The sequence below is a fragment of the Cricetulus griseus genome, unplaced genomic scaffold, assembly GCF_003668045.3.
Source record: "Cricetulus griseus strain 17A/GY unplaced genomic scaffold, alternate assembly CriGri-PICRH-1.0 unplaced_scaffold_1, whole genome shotgun sequence".
NCBI lineage: Eukaryota > Metazoa > Chordata > Mammalia > Rodentia > Cricetidae > Cricetulus > Cricetulus griseus.
The window spans coordinates 9,640,039-9,658,410 of record NW_023276808.1 but is presented as its reverse complement, the minus strand read 5'-3'; the positions used below and the strand labels follow the sequence as shown (position 1 = coordinate 9,658,410).

Here is an 18,372-nt window from a genome sequence, read left to right as displayed (position 1 = left end):
GGAAAGGTTAATGTTATGGTTAGGGTTAGGGGTTGGGTTCAGGTTGGGGTTTAGGATTAGGGTAGAGTTAGGTTTACAAATCCGTGTTAGGTTTAGAGTTAGTGTTATGATTAGGATTAGTGTTAGGGTTCAGGTTTAGGGTTATGGTTAAGTTTAGGGTTAGAGTTAGAGTTAGAGGTTAGTATTAGTCTTAGGGTTAAGTTTAGGCTTAGGTTTAGGGGACAGGTTTAGGGTCAGTGTTAGGGTTAATGTCAGGGTTCAGAATTATGGTTAGGTTTAGTGTTCAGGGTTAGGGTTAGGGTTAGTGTTATGGTTATGATTAGGGTTGCCATTTGTGTTAGGTTTAGGGTTAAGGTTTGGTTTAGCTTTAGGGCTCTTGGTTAGGATTATGGTTAGTGTTAGGATGCATGGTTATGGTTTGGGTAAGGGTCTGGGTTTAGGATTGTGGTAATGGTTAGGGTTACTGATAGGGTTAGGTTCATTTATAGGGTTTGGGCAAGTGTTAAGTTTTAGGGTTCAGGGTTAGGATTGGGGTTCAGGGTTAGTGTTAGGGTTCAGGGTAAGGGTTCATTTTTATAATTAGGGTTAGAGTTCAAGTTTGAGTGTTAGTGTTCATAGTTATGGTTAGGGATAGGGTTTCAAGGTTAACGTTAGAGATAGGGTTACGTTTAGGGTTCAGTGTTAGGGTTCAGAATTCTGTTTAGGGTTAGGTTTATGGTTCAGGGTTAGTGTTAGGGTTAATTTTCAGTATTAGGCTTAAGTTTAGGTTTGGGTTTCAGGGTTAGTGCTGTGGTTAGGTTTAGGTGATAAGTTTAGGGTTAGGGTCAGGGTTAGGGTTAGGTATAGGGTAAGGGTTATGGTTATGGATAGGTTTCTGTGTAATTATAAGGGTTAGAGTTCTTATTTAGGGTTAGGATTAAGGATTAAGGTTAGTGTTAGGAATAGGGTTATGGGTAGGGTTCAGGGGTAGGGTTATAAGTCAGGTTAAGATTAGGTTTAGGGTTACAACTCAGGGTTCAGCTTTAGGTTTAGGCTTATGGTTAAAGATAGGTGTAATGTTAGAGTTAGGGATAGGGTTAGGGTTAGGTTTAGGGTTTGTTTTCGGGTTAATGATCATGTTTAGGGTTACATTACAGTTACATTTAGGGTTAGGTTTTCGTTTAGTGTTAAGGTTGGGGTCAGGTTTCATGGTAAGTGTTCAGAGTTGGTGTTAGGGTTATTATTAGTATTAGTGTATGTTTAGGTGTAGGGATAGGGATATTGTTAGGTTTAGGTTTCATGGTTATTTTTAGAGTTTGTTTAGGGTTAGGTTTAAGGTTCGAGGTTTGGTTAGGATTAGGTTTAGTTTTCAGTGTTAGGCTTAAGTTTAGGTTTTGGGTTCAGGGTTAGTGTTAGGGTTTAGGATATAAGTTTAGGGTTAGGGTCAGGGTTCAGAGATAGGATTAGGGTTTATTGTTAGAGTTTAAGGATAGGGTAAGGGTTATGGTTATGGGTAGGGTTCAGGGTAAGAATTATGGTTAGGTTGCAGATTTATGGTTAGGGTTAGGAATAGGGGTAGGGTTAGGAGTATGGTTCAAGGTTAGGGTTAGGGTTACAATTCAGGGTTCAGGATAAGGTTTAAGTTTAGGGGTAAAGATAGGTTTAATGTTAGGATTAGGGTTAGAGATTATTGTTCTGTTTGGGATAGGATTTGGGTTGGGTTTAGGGTTTGTTTTACGGTTAAGGATCATGGTTAGGATAGGGCTATGGTTTGGTTTAGGGTTAGGGTCTGGGTTCATGGTAAGTGTTTAGAGTTATTGTTAGGATTATTGTTAGTATTAGGGTTTATGGTTAGGGTTAGCTTTAGGGTTCTTGGTTACTTTTAGGATTTGGTTAACATTAGGCTTATGGTTCAAGGTTAATAGTTAGGTTTAGATTTGGGGTTTAGGGGTCAGGGTTCAGGGTTAGGGTTACAGTTGGGGTTCATGTTTAGGGTTAGTGTTTAATGTTCAGGTTTAGCCTTAAGGTTAGTGTTAGGGTGAGGTTTTAGGGTTAGGTTACAGGTTTAGGTAGGTTTTGGAGTTAGTGTTACAAGTTGGGTTCTGATTAGTGTTTTAGGGTTAGGGTTATGGTTAGGGTTATGGTTAGAGTTGGAGATAGGGTTAATGTTAGGGTTAGGATTCATGGTTCATGGTTAAGGATTAGTTTTATGGTTACAGTTATGGTTAGGGTTATTGTCAGGTTTAGGTTTAGATTTTGGATTAGCTTTAGGGTTCATGGTTAGATTATGGTTAGGGTTAGTGTTCAGGGTTCAAGCATAGTGTAAGGGTTAGGGTTAGGTTAAGGTTTCAGTGTTAGGCTTGAGTTTAGAGTTAGGATTCAGGGTTATGCTTAAGGTAGGGTTAGGATTTAGGGCTGTGGTTATGCTTAGGGTTACTTATAGTTTTAGGGTTAGGGAAGGGTTAAGGTTTGGGGTAGGGTTAGTGTTCGGGTTAGGGTTCAGTGTTAGGTTAAGTGTTAAGGTTCAGTGTTAGGGTTAGGGTTAGAGTTAGGGTTAGTATTAGATTAGGGTTATGTTTCTGGTTAGGGTTAGTGTTAAGGTTATGAGATAAGTATAAGGTTAGGGTTAGGATTAGGTTTCAGGTTTAGGGTTAAGATTAGCATTAGTTTTAATGGATAGGGATAGAGTTCAAGGTTAGGGTTAGGGCAAAGGTTATGGTTAGGGATAGTGTTAACGCTTAATGTTAGGGTTTAGGGTTGGGGTTCAGATTTATGTTTAGGGTTAGGAGTAGGGATTAGCTAAGAGGTTAGAGTTATGGATAGGGTTATGTTTATGCATACAGTTATGGTTATGTTTAGGGATAGGGTTAGGGTTCACTGTTCAGGGTTAGAGTCAGGTTTTTGGTTGAGGGTTAGGGTTATGTTTAAGAATTAGGGTTAGGTTTAGGATTAGGATTATGGTTAGGGTTCATGGTTAGAGTTAGGGATAGTTGTTGGGTTCAGGGTTATAGTTAGGGTTCAGGGTTACGGCCAAGTCGAGGTTTAGTGTTAGGGTTAGGTTTGGGGTTAGTCTTCCCTTTAGGGTCAGGTTCAGGGTTATGACATTTTTGTTTTTGATCTCAGAATGTTGAATGCTTAGGGGACTATTAATATTTGCACAATTTGTGGATATTACATTGTTTTGGAATTTCGTATGGATCATTTATGCCTTCTCCCAAAAGTGCTGCTTCTGTAATTATCCGGGAAGGATACTACCCCACCCACTTTTAGGAACATATCCTTCTATTTGAACGTTATCCTTTCCAATTGAGGTTGTGACACACATACAGAAATCAAAGGTCTCTTTAAGAGACTTGAATCATCTGACCCAGTACTCACTTAGAAAGAAGACAAAGTAAAATAAACTTTAAAAGGTCAACAAGTTTCAGTGGGGAAGAGGAGTTGTATTCAGATCTTCCCACTGTACATTCAGGAAATTGTGTGGCAGTGGTGTAACAGGGAGGAGGAGGAAGGAAGGAGAAAAGAAGGATGTAAGTGGGAGTGGAAAGAGCTGTGAAGAGGGGAGGGAAACAGGCTTTTTGAAAGAGAAAGGAAAGTAGTAAGGAAAGAAAGAAAGAAAGAAAGAAAGAAAGAAAGAAAGAAAGAAAGAGAAAGAAAGAAGGAAAGGACTATAGGAAGGAAGAAAGGAAAGGAAGGAAGGAAGGAAAGTAGGAAGGAAGGAAGGAAGGAAGGAAGAAAGGAAAGAAGGAAGGAAAAAGAGATTGCTCATCAGGTAAAGTGCTTGCTGTAGGCAAGTGCTGATTTTCATTGCTGGGACCCCTATGGTGGACAAAGAGAAGCTACTCACAATAGTTGTCCTCTGACTCCTGCACTTGTGCTGTTGTTTTATGCTTAACAAAAGCACCGGAAAGAACTTCAGGATATGCTCTCTTAGAAGATTATTCATGGCCGGGGTCTTCGCTGCAGGCCCTGGGGTCCACAAGGCATGGAAGTGCCTCTGGGAGAGCCTAATTTTAGCTGCAGGCATGCTTGGCTGAAGAAGCTGGGGGAGGTTGTCGGCAGGGTGAGAGCTTTGCATTTTGCAGTGCTGTTTGAAGGGGGCAGGGGGGTGGAGGAAGTGGAAAGCTGCAGAGTCGCCTGGGAACTCCGGGGTTAACCGTGTTGAGTCTGCCAACAGGGAGCAGATCCACCTGGTGAACTATGTGGAGGATTACCTGGACTCCATCGAGTCTCTGCCTTTCGACCTGCAGAGGAACATCTCGCTGATGCGGGAGATCGACGCCCAATACCAAGAGATCCTGAAAGAATTGGATGACTCCTCTGAGAAGTTCAAGCGTGAGATGCACAGCACCCGGAAGTGGCGAGTGCTGCACCGCATCCAGAGGGCCCTGATCCGCAGCCAGGAGCTGGGCGATGAGAAGATCCAGATTGTAAGTCAGATGGTGGAGCTGGTGGAGAACCGAACCATGCAGGTGGACAGTCACGTGGAGCTCTTCGAAGCACACCAGGACATCAGTGACAGCACCAGCAGCAGCCGCAAGCCCGGCAAGGACAAGTCCAGGAGTGATGCAATCACTCAGGCGGACAAGCAGGTCCTGAGGCAGCGAAACAATGAGAATAGAGAGAATGCATCTAATAATCACGACCATGACGACATCACCTCAGGAACGCCCAAGGAGAAGAAAGCAAAAACCTCCAAGAGGAAGAAACGCTCCAAGGCCAAAGCAGAGAGGGAAGCCTCTCCCACAGACCTCCCCATGGACCCCAAGGAGCCCACCTACTGTGTGTGCAATCAGGTCTCCTATGGAGAGATGATTGGCTGCGACAACCATGAGTGCCCCATCGAGTGGTTCCATTTTTCCTGTGTGGGACTCAACCATACACCAAAGGGCAAGTGGTACTGCCCCAAATGTCGGGGAGAACGAGAAAACATTGGAAAAAGCCCTGGAAAAGTCCAAGAAAGAAAGGGCTTACAGCAGGTAGTTTGTGGACATTCACAGGTGAGAACAGAACCCACCAGTGTATTTATGGTGTCGCTGCCTTTTCAGAAGTCTGAGGATGGTCAGATTCGTATTTTTAGAGAATGTTAGGAACGGATCCTCTCCATGGGATGGCATGGGTCGTCATGGTGTACCTGTGAAAGACCCCCGCCCTTAGCTTTCTCTTTTAAGTTTTCCCGCATGCAGCTGGCGAATACATCCTCCCCTGCACCCCCTGACCCTTGATCCCCACAGCTGCCGGCACTTCCCCGCCGCCGCGCAAGGCCGGCCCCGGCCCCCGCAGGACCGCTCCGTCCCAAGGTCAGCCATCTGGACCGGCAAAAGATAAAGGCCATTTCGCCTGACTATTACGGTGCCTTTTTCCCCTATAAAAGGACTCCCCTTCCAGGGCTCAGGGCTTGGCCTAACAAAAAGCTAAGTCCCCGGGTGCCCGGCGCCATCAATAAATCCTCTTGTTCTTGCATCCAGAGTTCGTGGTTTCGCTGATTCCTGGGTGTGGGTCTTCTTCCACGAGAGAACCTCTTCGGGGTCTTTCACCTGTAACCAGACTGAATCTGCAGATCTGCATTTTAGAAACTACAAATATAGGTTCGAATTAAACATGTCAGCAAGTGTCAGACTGGTTTTGGGGCTTGGGGAGTGACTTGGAAGTAACCTAACAGATGTATAAAGAAGAGATTTGATTTGGATGTTTTAACAAAAATGTTATGGTTTAAAAAAAAATATTAGTCAGGTTGCTGAAGTACAGCAAGTGTGCTTCTTGCTACCATAATGTAAATCCACATGACAAGTTGGACAAAGGTTTAAAGTTTAAATACTATTTTTTAAAATGGTAATTGGGTAATTTTACATGACATATTTTATACATGGCTTATTCATCAACTGGCCATTGTTAATGACTGGGTACATTTTTAATAGGTCAGACAGAAGTGGTCCAGGCAGTGGGTCCAAGTCTTGCCTTTGCTACCCTAGGTCATAGTGTAGCCACCTTTAACTTATATGAAGTGTATAAATGTACATTTCCCAGGTACCTTGCCCTTGCTGTATTATAACCAGAAGTGCATCCTGGTGTTGTTGTGAAGCCAAGGTGTGGGTCCTGCTGTGTGAGCTGTATAGATGTCATGTCAAGAAATAAATGAAACTTGGCCAGTTTGTTCCTTTTGTATTTAATTTTAACATAAATCATTTTAAATTTTTTGTCTTAAAATTTTATACACCAGCAGTTTAGACAAAACCTTAAGCAAATTGTATATTATTGATCTCATGTAATAAGGAAGTAGACATTACGTCCATGCCAGCAAATAAATGTCACAAACTATTTAGAGCAGAGCTTAGGATGTGACTGTGTATTTGAGACCCAGCCACACCATCTGTTCTGTGAGCTAAGAATGCTCTCTGTGTTTCTCAGTGGTTTCAAAAATCACATTTCATGATACATGAAAGTCCTATTAAATTCAGATTTGAGTGTCTATAAATAAAAACTCATTGGAACACACACACACACACACAAAGAAGATTATTCATTAGTTTGTATTGTGCATGTCTCCTGTGCATTATAAACAATACCACTACCAACACTTGTGCTCAAGGTGTGGAAACAAATTTCTTTGTCATAGGCTCCCATCTATAAACTGAGGACTCTATGATAACTATCTGCTTCATGTACCGAGGGACTACTAGACTGTTTTCCAGCAGCTATCTTATTTAAATCTCAGCAGCTGGGCATTAGCCTTCTGGCTCCATGGAATTCTTCTATATAATATCTGAATGTTTTAATTATACCTTTACAAAACTGAGTATGAGGTGTTATCTCCTGAAATTGATTTTTATCTCCATAAGTGAGTACATTTAACATCTTTTCATGTGCTTATTGATGATTTTTATCTTTGAGGAAATTGTTCTGCACGCTTGGCTTGAAAGTTGTGTTACCAATCTTTTTTAGTATTTTATTTATTTATTTTGTTTTTTTCAGTACAGAGTTTCTCTCCATTTTTTAAGATTTATTTATTCATTTATTTTGTACAGGATTCTACCTGCATGTATGCCTACAGGCCAGAGAGAGCACCAGTTTCAATAAAGATGGTTGGGAGCCACCTTGTGGTTGCTGGGAATTGAACTCAGGACTTACTGGAAGAACAGTCAGTGCTCTTAACCACTGAGTTATCTCTCCAGCCCATGTGCTACTCATCTTTCTGCAGGTTTTTGCATGTTAGAAGTGCAAGATTCAAGCCGGGCTTTAGTGGCTCACACCTTTAATCCCAGCATTCAAGGGGCAGAGGCAGGTGGATGTCTGTGTGTTTTCGAGGCCACCCTGGTCTACAGACAAGTCCCAGAACAGCCTCTAAAACAATACAGAGAAAGACTGTCTCAATAAAGAAAAAAAGAAAAAAAGTGCGACATTCTTGTCAGACAGATTCTTTGCAAATATCTTCTTCTATCCTGCAAGTTTTCTTTGAATTGTCTTTTTACTCTTAAGTGTGTCTTTAAATGTCCACTGGAATGTTTTTCCCAATATATTGATCACTTTAGCAGGAATTGGTATTGACTCTTTGAATAACTCTGATGGAGCAGGCATCCACAGGTGAGGGAGATGGAGGAAGAGTAATGCTAGAACTACCAGAGACACTGGAGACAACCCTTGTGGGCTTGTGCAGCCCTCCTGGAGGAGAGGAGGAGAGACAGCGTGGGGGGCGGTGGGGTCAGCGGGGTCACTGAGAGAGAGTTGGGCAGCCCTGCCTCGACTAGCAGCCAATTCCCCTAGACTGGACTGCACTGCATCCACTCTCTGAGCCCCACACGATGACGCCCCAATCCCCCCACCAGAAAGGACCACACCTCTTGCCATGTGCTGCCTCTGCTCTTGCACTCACTCTTTCTCATCCACACACACAATGGTGGCTGCAGCGGCCGCAGCTGGAGTGGAGAGTGCCCAGGGCGCACCGTGAACCCCTGGCGCCTGGTATACACAGCACCACAAGCACAAACTCTGACTCCTTGGACATCCTGGCATGCTATGGCTTCCACAAGGGACCTGAAACGAGGAGGCTCCGGGAGCAGAGGCGGCCAAGGCTGCAATGGGTCAAAGGGGAGGCAGGAGCAGAGCATTGCGAAGAAGCCAAGGGAAAGGCAGGGGTGGACATTGGTCAAGGCTCACATGGGAGACAACGAGATGACCACCCACCACCAAGTCACCCAACACACATCGGAATTGAGGGAGATGGAGGGCCCGCACAGGGTCATTAAAGCTAACCCCCAGCCATGCAACCCAGAAGCATGCACTGAGGGCGGGGATGTTTGATAGATCATCAAGCTATGCTCAGACAGGCGTAGCCCCTGGAGGAACAATGGGCCTCAAGTGCATTCCAAGTGTTGAGGATCAATATCCTCCAATTCACATTAATTCTCGCAGCTAGCTGCACTCAAACCAATGCAGGAGCCGAGTGATCCACCTCTAAGAGTCAATGTTTTGGATGTGGGAAGAGACAAATTTTACCCAATGAGAGCTGACAGTGTCAGGGTCACCAACACCATCCCCCACTGCAGACACTTCCAATGGACACAGGAGTGAAGGGGATTATGGAGTAGGGGTTCGCCTCAGGCCAGCTAGCTAGACCTAGAAGAAAAAGACAACACAAACTCTAGAGAGGGTCGGGACTGGGGGAAAGGATACAGAATGACTTAGGGCCCCTGACTAGCAAAGCACCAGGCAAGCAGGGCGCCCATGGCAAGCCCCACGGATACTCAATGGGTGCTCCCAACCCAAACCACGGCCAGACCTGGGAATGGCCTTGTCCACTGAAGGAACTGGAGTCCCAGGGAGTCGCCATCAGACGCACCCCCATGGACCAGCTGCCACCCCACTCGAACCTGGGGACCGAAGGGCATCTCCAACCCCCGGATTCTTTAAACCTATGCACTGTAAAATGATAGCCAGGTACCAGAAACAACAGCCAATACCACGAGACATGTACCAAACCACACTGGCTTCACCACCACCATGCCTCCTCCTCCCCCTCTGAGCACAACAGAACCAGGGACACACCTCCTGGTGAGAAGAAGGTATATGCAGGCTCAGTGCCAGAGCACCCCCCCAACCCTGCTCTCTCCTTAATGATCCTTCTGCAGGTTCACCTGCAGAAAACTTGTTGGGACTTTTACTTCCTCAAGATAGCCAAGTTCGACTTCTTCTCAGCACGCAACCAGGGACATGGGCAGACACCTTCAGGGCCATTCCGAGGGCCTCACTAAACCACCCAATTGGTAGTAGTGACGGGCAGTGTGTACAAAGGACAGGGACTTAATTAATGCATGCTTATGACCCACACTTACTGGGAATTCCTCATTCATGGGGAATAATTGCAATCCCCGATCCCCATCACGAATGGGGTTCAATGGGTTCCTCGCTCCTGCTGGCATAGAGTAGGCACACGCTGAGCCAGTCAGTGTAGTGTGCATGCAGCCTCAGATATCAAGGGCATCACACACCTGTTATTGTTCAATCTCAGGTGGCTGAATGCCACTTGTCCTTCTAAGAAGTTGGGTGATGCTGACCACTCCGGGGTCACTTAACTAGTTAGCATGCCAGAGTCTCCTTCCTTATTGGAATTAACCAGACAAATCACTCCACCAAATAAGAATGGCCATGCACCACCACCCACGGATTCAAGAAAGAGCTATCAATCTGTCAATCCTGTCCTTGTCTGGTCCAGGTGAGGTCTCCTGTATAGATCAAATTAAGCTGCAGGCTCCACTCCTAGTGGTGATCTTCCATCAATTCCTTTAAGTTTCAGCTTTGCAACCATACTCCCCCCAAACCCAAACACTTAGGTTTCCAGGAAGCTACCCAGGAGGATCAGGGAATAAAACCACTGCATCTCCAGTTGGCATTGTTTGTGGTCAGAACTTTGATGGTATCTGATCATCTTCGAACCTCTGACTGTTTTCTTGATTAATGAAAATATTCTTGGCAAATAGTTTCCCTCTGGTCTGTCTTGCACCGATCCAAGAATTTCACATTTAATGGCACAATACGAATGCCCCAAGCACCCGTCTTAATTATGACCTCAGATCCAAAAACCAACAAAATAGAACCACTCCATCTGCCAAAAATACCACATTGATGTTTACAGTTCAGAGCAGAAACTGCTCACAGTTTGTATTTCCATTTTATCTCTTTTTCCATCATCTCTTAGGGCCAGATAGACCACGATTTCCTTCCATGTACATCAGGATGGCTTTCTAATACATAGGCAAGTGTTGTGGGGCTTCATCCTGATTCTTTATTCTGTGTGCTTAACACAGAGAAACAAGAATTTTGATGCTCCACAGGAAAGTGGTTTGAGTTACAAGGCAAGATTTTCAAGGAGTATTTCTATATTCTGCACATTGGTCATGCCTACGTGTCTTGGCCTCTTTAAACATTTGATCCAGTACTAACCATCTTTTGTTTACTAAAAGGCATCTTTATATCTGGAAAAGAGAGGACAACTTCCAGAGATCAAGAGACCAAGTGTCACCTACAATGTGAGTTCTGGGAGTTGAACTCAGGTTAACAAATTTGGTAGCAAGTGTCTTTACTCACCAAGGCATCACACAGACCACATTTTCTTTTACTTTACAGATTATTTTTCAATATGCTCTATTCTCTATTTTACAATATGAATTACAGAACCATATTTAAGTTTTGGGCATTGTGGGTTTTATCTTCTAGGGCTTGTAAGGCTGCTGGAAAGGATTGCAGTCTGAAGTCAATTGAGGGCATATTCAGGTTTCAGGGTCAGCCGGGAATATACAGAAAAAAAGGTCTCAAATAACCAAAAAGAAAAAAAGAACACATTTTACTTCAATGCCTTTCTTCTCCTCTTGCTGTTTTTAATACATTAATTTTCTGAATTATATGGAATGTTCTAGATTGAGTTCCAAATGAGAAATAAACAGCCTGGGCTGGCAGGATGGATCAGCTGGATAATGGTACTTACTCCCAAATCTCAAGATTTGATGTGTGTCAGGACCCACATGGTAGAAAGATAAATTGACTCCTGGAAATTGTCCTCAAACACAAACACACACACACACACACACACACACACACACACACACACACACACACACACACACACACACACAACATCAGCAGCAACACATATGTAAACTTTTTAAAAATCAATTTGAATAGATAGACTTTGTTATACATTTCATAAGTGAGGTAATTTTTACTATCTCCCCTTTGGAGTCCAGTGACTTGAGTGTGCTGATATCATCACTTATCTATTGGTTTTTCTTTACTTGTTCACTGAATGGAGGAATTTGAATCATGTTTGATTTGGGATTAGGATCTGCAAACATTTATTTAGCACATTTTCAAGCATGTTGCTTTGACAAATTGAAATCCCCAGCCCTTTAATTGTCAGTGATTTTGTTGTCTAGGCACGTACCCTGACAGGACTCAGTACACTGCTATTTTCTCTTCATTCTCTAACTGACTGTAGTGCCCAGTTATGAATCTGCTGACCACGGTTCTTGCATTTCAGTCCAATCAAAGAACTGCAGGAGTCCTGGCTGGATTCTTTAATAGAAACATGCTCAGTAGTCAGGAACATCCATCCTTTTTGAAACCCACTTCAAGTCTGTCTTCCACCTGGCTGCCTCTTGCATACTTTTTGGACAGCACTACAGGGAAATTCCTTCACTCCCTTCCTGAAATGTCCTTTCTTATTCAGTGCAATCTTCTACTAGACTCCTATGCACTATATCCTCTAGAAATTTAGTAGAAAGTTCTTGGGCCAAGGATTTGTGTTCTGATATCTACAGTCAAATTGTATACTATTTTTCCAATTTTAATTTCTGTGGCAAATTTGTTGATAATTCTGGATGGTGTGTTGACTAAATGCATACCTGTTATTTATGGTCTACACCTAAAAGTGAGTTTAAGACTAGCCTGGTTTACAGAGGGAGCTCCAGGACAACCTTCAAAGCAACACAGAGAAACCCTGTCTCAAAAAACAAAACAAAAAAAGTGTGGAGAGCCTTTTTTACAGGCCTTCGAGTTGGTGGAAACAAGGCTTTGTCAGCTAGTACATTTCAAATTGTTTTCTTTATTATTACAAGGGTATCATATCAGACAATATGGTGGGCAAAAATGGCATGATGGTTTGAGTGGGAATATACCTATAAGATCATGTATTTGAATACTTCATCATTAGGGATGGCACTGCTTGGGAGGGCATAGGAGGTGTGACCTTATTCAAATGGGAGTGGTCTTGTTAGAAGAGTGTGTCACCAGGGGTTGGCTTTGAGCTTTAGTAGCCCCATCTAGACCCAGTATCTCAGCCTTTCTGCTGCCAGTAGATGTGCATATAGAACTCTCATTTCCTCCCAAACCATGTGTACCTGTGGGCTGACTTGCACCCCACCATGAGTACAATAGACTAAACTTTTTAAAGAGTTGCCATGTTTCTGGTGTCTCTTCACAAAATAGAGCACTAAGACAAATGACTACTACTCTACCTAAAGATAATCCAAGATAAATTGTTATTAGGCCCTGTACCTGTGTCATCCCAAGCTCTCCAAGAATCAGTGAAGTTTTAATCCATTAATCATCCTTGCAGAATGCCCAATGAAGATGTGAATTCCTTCAGGCAACATCTGTTCACAGTTGCTTAGTCCTGTACCCTTGGGCAGAAAATTTCAATGGCTGGAGTAAGTTACTGACAAACTTCTTCATGACATGATTTCCAGAAAGCAAAGAAATACAGAAAAGACAAGGAAAGATGTAACTCCCTATACTCATTTCCAGTGATCTATTTCCTCAAATTAGGTCCCAGGATATAAAGAACCCATATCGCCACAAATAGCACCATCATCTGGGGAACCAGACATTAACCACATGAGCCTGTGGGGACTTCTTGTGATCAAACTGTAAAAATGGCCACACACTCCACACCTAGAATTCACATTTGTTAGCCATTTTGTAACTCTGTCTTATCACTTATCAACCAGCTTGTCCAACATCTATCAATTTTTAGCATTGTGTTTTTAATGCCTGCTTTTCAGCAGATGTCTGTGGGACCTAGGGAGATGGTAAAGCATTGTGTGCAACCATGGAGAACTGATTTTGGATTGCCAGCACCAACATTAAAACTCAGGTTGTGGAAGCCTGTGCCTGTAAACACAATTGTGGGGAACTTTGAGACAAGATGATCCCAGGGATTTGTTGACTTTACAGAGAGAGAGAATCAGTGAACTCCAATGTGAGACAGTGTCTCAAATTAATTAATTAATTAATTAATTAATGAAATAAATAGATGAGAATGACTAAGAATGACATTCATATCAACATCTGGCCTCTACCCACACAAATGCTACACCCATTTGCAGTCCATTCCCTAGGTAAAATGAAATTACCTTAAAAAAACATTTCAAAACAAAACTATGACAAAAAATTGGGAGTTGGGAAAAGCTGAGAAGACAGGCATGCTAATCTTGTGAGATTAAATAACTCTGATAGAGCAGGCACCCACGACTGAGGGAGATGGAGGAAGAGAGATGTGAGAACTACCAGAGACACTGGAGACAACCCTTGTGGGCTTGTGCAGCCCTCCTGGGGGGAGGCAGAGAGACAATGTGGGGAGGGGTCACTGAGAGAGAGTTGGGCAGCCCTGCATTGCTCTAGTAGCCAATTCTCCAAGCCCCACACAATAACCCCCCCAGACAGGACCACACCTCCTTGCCATCTGCTGCCTCTGCTCTGCACTCACACTCTCTCATTCACACACATACAGGCTGCTGCAGCAGTCACCGAAGCCAAAGCAGAGGACAGGCCAAAGGAACACCTTGGACCCCTCCCAAAACAGGCACCACCGACTCACGGCTTCCCCCAGAGAACCAACGGTCCCTGTCCTGTAGGCGCCTGGTGTACACAGCACCACAGGCACAACCTCTGACTCCTTGGACATCCTGGCTTGCTATGGCTTCCACACAGGAAACCAAGGAGGCTCTGGGAGCTGAGGCAGCCAAGGCCAAGACGAGGGGAAAGGGGCGGCAGGAGAACAGCATTGGGAAAAGTCAAGAGAAAGGAAGGAGCGAACTTTGTTCAGAGCTAACACGGGAGAAAAGGATGCTGACCACCCACCACCAAGGCACCCAACACACATCTGAACTGAGGGAGATGGAGGGCCCACGAGGGGCCATGAAAGCTAACCCACAGCCAGGCAACCTAGAAGAGTGCACTGAGGGCAGGAACATTTGATTGCAAACTATGCTCAGACAGGCATAGACCCTAGAGGAACCCTGGGCCACAAGCACGTTCCAAGTGTCGAGGATCAATGTACTACAAATTACATTAATTTTCGCAGCTAGCTGCAATCTTCACCAATGCAGGAGCCCAGTGATCCATTGCCAAGAGTCGTATCAATGTTTTGGATGTGGGAAGAGACAAACTTTACCCAATGGGAGCTGACAGCATCAAGGTCCCCAACACAATCTCCCACTGCAGACACTTCCAATGGACACAGGAGGGAAAGGGAGGATGGAGTAGGGGTTCCCCTCAGGCCAGATAGCTAGACATAGAAGAAAAAGACAACACAAACTCTAGAGAGGGTCGGGACTGGGGGAAAAGATGCAGAACGACTCAGGGCCGGTGACTGGTGATGCACCAGGCAAGCAGGGCGCCCCTGGCAAACCCCATGGGCACCCAAGGGGTGCTCCCGGCCCAGACCACGGTGAGACCTGGGAATGGCCTTGTTCACTGCAGGAACTGGAGTCCCAGGGAGCCACAACTAGACGCCCCCCATGGGCCATCTGCCCCCTTCTCGAACCCGGAGACCGAAGAGCGTCTACCACCCCTGGGTTCTTTAAACCTATGCACTGGAAAACAATAGCCAGATACCAAAAACAGCACACAATACCACAAGACATGCACCACACCACACTGGTTTCAACACCACCATGCCTCCTCCTCCCTGTCTGAGCAGAACAGAACCTGGGACACACCTCCTGGTGAGAAGAATTTATATGTAGGCTCAGTGCCAGAGCACCCCCAACCCTGCTCTCTCCTTAATGATCCATCTACAGGTTCACCTGCAGAAACCTTGTTGGGACTTTCACTTCCTCTAGATAGCCAAGTTCGACTTCTTCTTAGCACACAACCAGGGCCATGGGCAGACACCTTCAGGGCCAATCTGAGGGCCTCACTAAACTATCCAATTGGTAGTAGGGACAGGCAGTGTGTACAAAGGACAGGGACTTAATTAATGCAAGCTTATGATGCACACTTACTGCGAATTCCTCATACATGGGGAATAATTGCAATCCCTGATCCCCATCATGAATGGGGTTCAATGGGTAACTCACTCCTGCTGGCATAGAGTAGGCACACGCTGAGACAGTCAGTGTAGTGTGCATGCAGCCTCAGACATCTAAGGGCATCACAGACCTGTTATTACTCAATCTCAGGTGGCTGAATGCCACTTGTCCCTATAAGAACTTGGGGGATGCTGACTGCTCGGGGAGTCGCTTAACTAGTTAGCATGCCAGAGTCTCCTTCCTTATTGGAATTAACCAGACAAATCGCTCCACCAAATAAGAATGGCCATGCACCACCACCCATGGATTCAAGAAAGAGCTATCAATCTGTCAATCCTGTCCTTGTCTGGTCCAGGTGAGGTCTCCTGTATAGATCAAATTAAGCTGCAGGCTCCACTCCTAGTGGTGACCTTCCATCAATTCCTTTAAGTTTCAGCTTTGCAACCATACTCCCCCCAAACCCAAATGCTTAGGTTTTCAGGAAGCTATCCAGGAGGATCAGGAAATAACACCACTGCATCTCCAGTTGGCATTGTTTGTGGTTGGAACTAGGATGGTATCTGATCATCTTCGAACCTCCGACTTACTTTCTTGATTAATGAAAACATTCTTGGCAAACGCTTTCCCTCTGTCTGTCTTGCACTGGTCCAAGAATTTCACCTGTATTGGCAAAATAGGATTGCCCCAAGCACCCCTCTTAATTATGACCTCAGTTCCAAAAACCAACAAAATAGAACCACTCCATCTGCCAAAATTCCACATTGATATTTACAGTTCAGAGAGGAAACAGCACACAGCTTGTATTTCCATTTTATCTCTTTTTCCACCATCCCTTAGGACCAGATAGATCCCGATTTCCTTCCATGAACCCCAGGATGGCTTTCTAACATAGGCAAATGTTGTGGGGCATCATCCTGATTCTTCATCATGTATGATTAACACAGAGAAACAAGAATTTTGATGCTCCACAGGAAAGTGGTTTGAATTACAAGGCAAGCTTTTCAAGGAGTATTTCTATATTCTGCACATTGGTCATGACTATGTGTCTTGGCCTCTTTAAACATTTATTACAGTACTAAGCAAATTTTGTTACTAAAAGGCATCTTTCTTTCTAAAAAGAGAGGACAACTTCCAGAGATCAACAGACCAATTGTCACTTACCATGTGAGTTCTGGGAATTGAACTCAGGTTAACAAATTTGGTGGCAAGTGTCTTTACTCACCAAGGTATCACACAGACCCCATTTTCTTTTTCTTTATTGATTATTTTTCAATGTGCTCTATTCTCTATTTTACAATATGAATTACAGAACCATATTTGAGTTTTGGGCATGGTGGGTTGTGTCTTCCAGGACCTGTAAGGCTGCTGGAAAGGATTGCAGTTGAAGTCAATTCACGGCATATTCAGGTTTCCAGGTCAGGCTGGAATATACAAAAAAAAATGTTCTCAAATAATGAAAAAGAAAAAAAGAACACATTTTACTTCAATGCCTTTCTTCTCCTCTTGCTGTTTTTAATACTTTAATTTTCTGAATTATATGGAATGTTCTAGATTGAGTTCCAAATGAGAAATAAACAGCCTGGGTTGGCAGGATGGATCAGTTGGATAATGGTGCTTACTCCCAAATCTCAAGATTTGCTGTGTGTCAGGACCAACATAGTAGAAAGATAAATTGACTGCTGCAAATTGTCCTCAAACACACACACACACACACACACACACACACACACACACACATCCAACATCAGCAGCAACACATATGTAAAACATTTTAAAAATCAAGGTTTGTTATACATTTCATAAGTGAGGTAATTTTTACTATCTCACCTTTGGAGTCCAGTGACTTGAGTTTGATATCATCACTTATCTATTGATTTTTCTTTACTTGTTCACTGAATGGAGGAATTTGAATCATGTTTGGCTAGGGATTAGCATCTATAAACATTTATTTAGCACATTTGCAAGCATGTTGCTTTAAGAAATTGAAGTCCCCAGCCCTTTGATTGTCAGTGATTTTGTATTCTAAGCACGTACCCTGGCAGGTCTCATAAAAGATGGTTGTGAGTCACCATGTGGTTGTTGGAAATTGAACTCAGGATCTCTGGAAGAGCAGTCAGTGCTCTTAACCTCTGAGCCATCTCTCCAGCCCTACACACAGCTTTTTGGTGTCAGGTGTTCTCGCTGCTTACCTCAGGCACATCCTCCTGGGCCCTGTGAATCTCATGGACAACAGAGCAAAGCTTCCTCTACACCTTGCTGTGTCTTAGCTGAGGTCTTGATCAAGGGTGCTCCCACTTATGAGTCAGGATAGCTGCATCGGTGTGAGCCTCTCCAGTCATAGTCACTAGGTCACACTTGTTGCCCACAAGTACCAGGGGCAATCACTGCTTCTGATAAAGGCTCCAGGAGGACCATATCTGCTGCAGCTGTCCAGAGATGAGGGGTCATCAAGAGCAAAGACACCCAGCACACCATCACCAACTGCTAAGCACTGGTCACCCATGGCCCTGAGGATATCCTGCTCTGCTGTGTCCAGCACATTCAGAATGTAGCCACCATTGTCCAGGGCCACATCCTTCCAGTAGAAATCTGGACAATGAGTCCAATTAATAAAATTAATTAGTACAGATCCTAAGCTTCATCAGTATAGTGCATGTGGTAAAGCTTTTACCTGTGCCAATTATCTTTGCAGATATGAAAGACCCATGCAGAAAAGAAACTCTGTGAATGTACCCAATGTGTTAAAACCTTTGTGTTGTAGGCATCTTCAAAGACATGAAAATATTCATACGGGAGAGAAGCCATATGAAAGTCTTCAATATGATGACGTCTTTGCATTTCACAGATGTCTCCCACTCCATAAAGGCACACTTACTGGAGAGAATACCAACAAATGTAATCAATGGGATAAAGGTTTCTCAAGTCATGGAGTGCTTAAAAGTCATAAAGGAACTCAAAATGAAATGAGGCCTTATGTATGTAATCAATGTGGTAGAGCCTTTTCACAGTACAGTGATTTACAAATACATCAGAAACACATACTAGAGAGATATCCTATGAATGTAATCAATGTGGTAAAGCCTTTTCACAT

General features: G+C 43.9%; 1 pseudogene; it reads left to right on the top strand.

The window, feature by feature from the left end:
- The first annotated feature begins 4,229 nt into the window (after positions 1 to 4,229).
- LOC113838518 lies at positions 4,230 to 5,071 on the top strand (annotated as a pseudogene).
- Positions 5,072 to 18,372: the final 13,301 nt, after the last annotated feature.